The sequence below is a fragment of the Vombatus ursinus genome, unplaced genomic scaffold (assembly GCF_900497805.2).
Source record: "Vombatus ursinus unplaced genomic scaffold, bare-nosed wombat genome assembly UNPS02014810.1, whole genome shotgun sequence".
Taxonomy (NCBI): Eukaryota; Metazoa; Chordata; class Mammalia; order Diprotodontia; family Vombatidae; genus Vombatus; species Vombatus ursinus.
The window spans coordinates 48,537,185-48,544,015 of record NW_020954588.1 but is presented as its reverse complement, the minus strand read 5'-3'; the positions used below and the strand labels follow the sequence as shown (position 1 = coordinate 48,544,015).

General features: G+C 47.7%; 1 pseudogene; it reads right to left on the bottom strand.

Annotated features, from left to right (window-relative positions):
- Positions 1-6,831, bottom strand: part of LOC114052994 — a 23,862-nt pseudogene that overhangs the window by 517 nt on the left and 16,514 nt on the right.

The following is a 6,831-nucleotide window of genomic DNA, read 5'->3' as shown; positions in this document are numbered from 1 at the left end:
GATGGATGGATGGATGGATGGATGGATGGATGGATGGATGGATGGATGGACAGATGGATGGATGGATGGATGGATGGATGGATGGACAGATGGACAGATGGATGGATGGATGGATGGATGATTGTCTAAAGCTTTAGGACAAAGACTGTTTTTGTCTCTCTGTGTATCCCCAGTGCTCAGCACAGTGCCTGGCACATAGTAGGTGCTTAGGAAAGGCCTGTTGACTTTCTGCCTTAGTCCCCTGTGCTTTTAGGAATTTGGGATTTGAAATAGACTATGGAGAAAATCAGTTCCTGTGGTCAAAGAATGCAGCCCCCAGGGGCCAGCCTGCTGCCACTCAGAAAGCAGAAGCACCACGGCCATGCTGGAAGTCTTGCTAGCTCAATGGAAGCAGAAAGAACTTGCTCCCTAGGGCGGTCTCCATGACACGCAGCGGTAACACAGGGGGTGAGTAGAGCCCCTGGACAAACATATGGGAGGATCAGAGGATCATGGGAATCAAGCTAAGAGGGACCCCCTAAGTCCAACCCCCACATTTTACAAATGAGGAAACTGAGGTCAAGTGACTTAGATTCATAGACTTTGAGCTGAAAGGTATCTCAGAGGCAATTTACTCCAACCTCCCCATTGTATAGTGAGGAAACTGAGGACGGCAGGGGGTAAGTGTCTTGCTCAAAGGTCACACAGGTAGTCTCATAGGTGGGAGTTGAACCCAGGACCTCTACTCCAGAGCCAGGGGACCCTGTGCATTGCGCCCTACTTCTTCCCTCCGAGGACCTAGGGGTGTGGGCTGGGCAAGCATGGATAGGATGGAGGAAGCCTCCTCATGGATCACAGATCTCATCACTGGAGAAGAGTATAGAGAAAAGTAAGCCTGGGACTCTCCTAAGGGCCAAGCTGCTGAGAGGAATGTGGGCTAGTGGAGAGAGAGCCGCCTTGCCAGGAGACCTGGCTTCAGGTCCTGCCTCCTGCACAGCCTGGCCTGCAACCCCAGGCAAATTGGTGAAACTCTCAGCGTCCAGGACACTCTCAAAGACGGGTTAAGTTTAGAATAGGAGCCAACCTTCCAAGTCCTAGTGAGCCTTGTATGGGAGAAATAAAGGGGGCAGGCTCCCTCTCTTTTAGGATATTACAATAAAAAAAAACCTGGGAATAAAAGATCTCAAAGCACTTTTTCAGCATTCTAGAGATAAATGTGATTGGGTCTATTGGACATGCAGAGGTAAGGGGCGTGGTTAGTCAACAGCAAACCAATGAGGAGATCTCCAGTTCCTCATGCTGAGTCACCTTGCCTATGGCTTCACCAGCTGAGGGTCTGCTTTGGGCACCCCCAGGTCTCTGCTTGACTTACCTTCCACTCCCCTCCAGGGTACCTTTACCTGTAGGTCACTCTGTAGATGATGCCGTCCGCAAGGCAGGCCTCTCCTGAGACGCAGGTAACTCATTTGACATCTCTGGAGAAGGAAGAGATTGGATGTGAAGTCTGCCCCAGAGCCAGGGTCCAGAGCTCATTTCCTTTCTGCTTCAAGTGAGTTTCCCCTCAAGAGAGTGAGTGAAACAGGGAGAGAGCCTGGGTATAAATGAGTAAAGGCTGACACTGATAATTTAACAATTGCCTCTGGTCAAAGCTGGCTTGAGCACATCCCTGGTTGGATTGGGTGCTCAAGGTCCCTCCAATCCAGAGACGCCGAGATGCTATGGCTACCTCCTTCCTGCCCAGAATTGTGCTTGGCACAACAGGGAGTGTAAGCCACAGCGTCTGGCCTCAAAAAGCCATATGGCTGGGGAGATGTGTATGATGCAGAGAACAACTCGTAAGAGGGCTGTGTGTCATGTTGAGTGTGTATGTTCTCTGGCTGTCTTTATGACATGCCATCCCTCCTGAGACCTGGCTTTTTGGCTCCTGCTCTGAGGGCCTGCAGGCCTCATTGGTGGGAGTTCTGCATAATTAGCCAGGCCCAGACCCACCACACCGCCATCTTCAAGCCAGCCCCCTTTCTACCACCAAGTCTGGGAACAGTAATCAACTCAACACCACCGGTCCTGCAAAGGAGGAATCCATTGATTAGCTTATGGGTCCATCCCTGGGACCTCCTAGTGACTAACACCTCGTCCTTAACACCCTTCCTTGGCTACCACTGTCCTATGTGCGTTATCTTCTCCTGCTAGAATGTCAGCTACTTGAGGCAGAGGTTGTCCTGATTTTTGTGTTTGTATCTTCAGGACTTTGTAAAGTCTGGCACATAATGAGTGCTAGATAGACTTTTCATTCATCCATTCATCCATCCATCCATTCGTTTGTTCACATTTCATGAAATGATCATAGGGGGTTAATACTGGAAATCTTTCCTTCTCCCCCTTAATTCTAGTCCCTTCCCTCTACTGATTATCTCAAATTTATCCTGTGTAGGGCTTGAGTTTACAGAGTTGTTTGCATGTTGCCTCCCCATTCATTAGACTGGGTGCTCCTTGAAGGCAGGCACTGGCTTTTGCCTTTCTTTGTATCGCCAGCTCTTAGCACAAGGCCCGGCACATAGCAGGTGCTTGAAAAAGGTTTATTTCTTGATTGTTAGTTGATTAGTAATTATATGAACTGACTAAAACCTCATCATTTGTGACGACCCATCCTGTGATGATATTCATTGAAGTAGAAGGAATCTGGAGTGGGTGAGGGGTCCTTAGGACCTAGAACATAGCCCAGACCCCTATGGCGCACACACACACACACACACACATGCACACACGCACACACATGCACGCACACGCACGCGCACACACACACACACACACACACACACACACATACACTCCCAAGCAAGCCTCAGCACTCAAGCTCTTATGCCTGTGATTTTTCGGCTCCTCATCTTAGGAGGAGTCAGGTGTGCTCCTGGCGTCAGGGGCCTCCAGAGGACCCTGTAGTGATGGACAGCTAGAGCCCCTTCAGGAGGGGTATCCCAGAAGACGACGATGCTGTGAGTTCCAGCGCGGTTGGTGGTGACGTTGCCCTTTCTGAGGTTCTGGGGGGACCCTGGAGGCAAAGGAGCTGCAGGGGTGGTGGGGGTGGGGTGGGAGAGCAGCAGGAAGAGAAAGAATCAGCACATGATCCCCTTTCAGTCAGTCAGTCAGCCAATCAACTAGCATTTTAATGAAGTGCCTTCTATGTACCAAGTACTGGCAAGCGTGGATCCTTTAGGAGGGCTCAGAAGACTCAGGGAATGAAGGAATCTGGTTCTGACTCCATCCAGACCCCCAGTGGAAGGGTGAGGGCGAGACACCAGGATGGAGGGTGATGTAAGAAGAGGTAACATGACAGAAGGTGAGGTAGCGTCGGTGGGAGGGCTGTCTCTGAACTTGCTCTCAGTCCCTGGTCACCTCTCCCCCCTCACTCCCACCACTATCTCCCGACAAGGGCCTAAAGTTAACAACTCCCACTGCTCTAGGACCGCGGTTTTCAAAGGGAGCACCCAGAACTTCCACAGACTCACTGTGAAATTCTGCCCTCCCCATTCCTCTTTATAACTTCACCAATTACAAATCGCCGGCCTTGACCTCCACCACACATTTAGCTCCTTCCTTCCGAGTTTGCAGTAAACGTTAGAAACCGCCGGATCTCAACAAAACAAAATGTACTTGGGAACTTCAGGAGATTGGAAACCTTTATCTCTTGGGAATTGTCACTTTTTCCTTAACTCTCTTGAAGCCTGGTTCTGACCTCAACATTCCATTGACACTGCTCTCCCCGGGTTACCCAGGATCGAAGAATGGCCAAAGCCAGTGGTCGTTTCTCGGTCCTCATCCTTTTGGACCTGTCTGCAGTGGGTGACACCCTTGATCACACTCTTTTTCTTGATGCCTTTTGGGTGACATTACTTTCCATTTCACTCTGATTTGTCTGACTGCTCCTCCATCTTCTTGGCTACATCTGCATTAGGTTGCGCCTGCTCACCTTAGGTGTCCCCTCGGGCTCTGTCCTGAGTCCTCCCCTCCTCTTTCTATAATATTTTACTTGGTGGGTTGAATGACCACCTCTGTGCTGATGATTCTCAAATCTACCTCTCCTGCCCCAAACTCTCTGCTGACCTCCAATCTTGCATCTCTAACTGCTTTTTAGACATCTTGAACTGGATGTCCAGTAGATTTCTGAAACTCAACATATCCAAAATGGAACTCATGATCTCTCCCCCTAAACCTCTTGTCCCCCACCTCCACTATTACTGTAGAGGCACCCCCACCCTCCCAGTCCTCCAGACTCATAATTTAGGAGTCATCCTGGATTCTTCACTATCTCTCACCCCTCACCCCCATATCCAATATGGTGCCAAGGCCTGTCATTTTCACCTTTGTAACATCTCTTAAATATGCCTCCTTCTCTCCTCTCACCACTGTCGCCACCTGGTCCGAGGCCTCATCGTCTCACACCTTGATAGCCTGCTGCTGGGTCTGCCTGTTTCTAATCTGCCCCTCCTCCAGACCATTTTCAATTCATCTCTCAAATTGATCTTCCTAAAACAGATCTGACCACGTCACTTCCTATTCAATAAACTCCAGTGGGCCCCTTTTACCTCCAATATCAAATATAAAGTCCTCTCAGGCTTTTCAAGGCCTCCATAATCCTCACTTTCCAGTGTTCTTAGACCTTACTCCTCATCTCCACCTCTTGACTTCCTTCAAGTCCTGGCTAAAATCTACCGTCTCTGAGAAGCCTTCCCTGATTCCCCAAAGTATTCATTCATTCATTCATTCATCTAGCCATTCATTCATTCATCATTCATTCATCCAGTCACTCATTCATTCATCATTCATTCATCTAGCCATTCATACATTCATCTAGCCATTCATTCATTCAAACAAACTGTGATAGTCCTGAAGGATGTACAAAGCTACTAAGATAGACAAAAACAGATGAAGGTGCTTACAATCCAATGAGTGACCCAATGATACAGAGGTAACTATAACCCCAATTAAAATATTGCTTAGTCTATAAGCAGAGTGAGAAGCACTTGGAGATGAAATGAGACCACTTGGAGGAGAGAAATCATTAGTGTAATGAGGGCAAATGAGTGAGTCCCTTCACCTCGGTGGAATCCTGGGCTTTCATCCTAACAAACTCTGCTCCCATTTAAATATTTGCCCTCCTCAGCCAATCAGTTGGAAGGACCCACCTCACCTGTTTGCCCCCATCACCCTGAAAACAGGAGAAAGTTTTACCCCTTTTGGGGGTGGTTGCTTTGGGACAAGAATACAAAGCTTAAACTTGGGGGGATTAAGTTAATAAAGGATTCAGGCAACAACTGTGCAGTGGCAGGGGGGTTTTGGCTCCATCTCCTGGAGTTGGCCTGGCCTGGCCTTTGCTCACCTCTGGAAGACTGAAAGCGTTTGCTTGGAGGAGTGAAGCCCCGGGTGCCCTGGGCATTAACTGCAGCCACTCTGAACTGGTACCATCTGTTCGGCCCGAGGTCCTCCAGTTGGGCGTTCTCCTCCGTGTTCTTCGGTTTGAGTTGAACAAAGCAAAGTGAGGAAAAGTTGCAACTTTTCTAGCCCCTACTAAATCAGTCCCACTGATGGTATTTTTGACCAGATTGGAAACAGGCTGTTGTCTTGGGAGGAGGTGACAGATTAGTGAGAACACCGATTAGAGAACTTGTTAAGGAAATGATAAGATTTGGAGCTGGAAGGGACTTTGAGCTTCATCCAGTCCAACCATTTTGTGTTACAGATCAGGAAATGGAGACCCTGTGGGGCACTGGAAAGGACAGTGTGTGTGGAGTTAGAAGACCATGTCTGCAATCCTGGATCTGCCACTTCCTGCTCCTGTTATCCTGAGCAAGTCTCTTCATTTCTCTGGGTCTCAATTTCTTCATCTGTAAAATGGGGCATGGGCTATTTGGCCACTGAATCCTTTTCAGCCTTAATTTTATGATTTAGCACAAAGCTTGGCACATAATAAAATCTTAATAATCCTTCCTCCTTCTTTCCTCTCCTTCCTTCTGTAAGATTGAAAATTAATTTTAATTCTAGTTTGTTAAGATTTAAACAAGTTAGATTTAAGAGTCTCTTTTTGGTTTCTCTCCTTTGTAAACCTCACCCTCCAACCAAATATCAGAGAAACTTGCTTAAAGGTCAAGCGTGTTATTCAGTCATGTCTGACTCTTCATGACCCCTTTTGGGGTTTGCTTGGCAGAGATACTGGAGCAGTTTGCCATTTCCTCTCCTGCTCATTTTACAGATGAGGAAACGGAGGCAAACAGGGTGACGTGACTTGCCTAGGGTCACACAGCTATTTTAGTCACACAGGCCAGATTTTAACTTAGGTGTTTCTGATTCTAGGCTTGGTGCTCTATCCACTGAGCCACTCGGCTGCTCACTTTTACCTAATTACCTCCACCTTTGCAACCCCACCCATCACTCACTTTCCCAGAGAAACTTGATTAACCTAAAAGGTCAAATCTTAACAGTTTAAACCACTGTAGCCACTCCTATCACCTGAAGATTAATCCCTTTGCCTGTGAACGTTTATCCTGTGATCTGGAATTGCAAATTTTGGAGGTGGTTAAGGGGTTTCTGAAGAGGAGGTCCAAGTGATGTAATCTCAGTTCTGAATGTATCATTGATAGCTAAGCAGAAGAAGAAACACATCTTCTTTTTTCAAGAGTTTGCTCTGATACCTTGTTAATCTCTGTGAAAAGACCCTATTGGCCTTTGGTCATGAGAGAGGCCATTGACCCCATTTATTGGTAATTGGCTCAGAACTTTGTCTCTCAGCATTTCTTTTGTGCTCCTTTCTTCCTTCCTTCTCTCCCTCCTTCCCTCCCTCTTTTCCTTTCTTCCTTC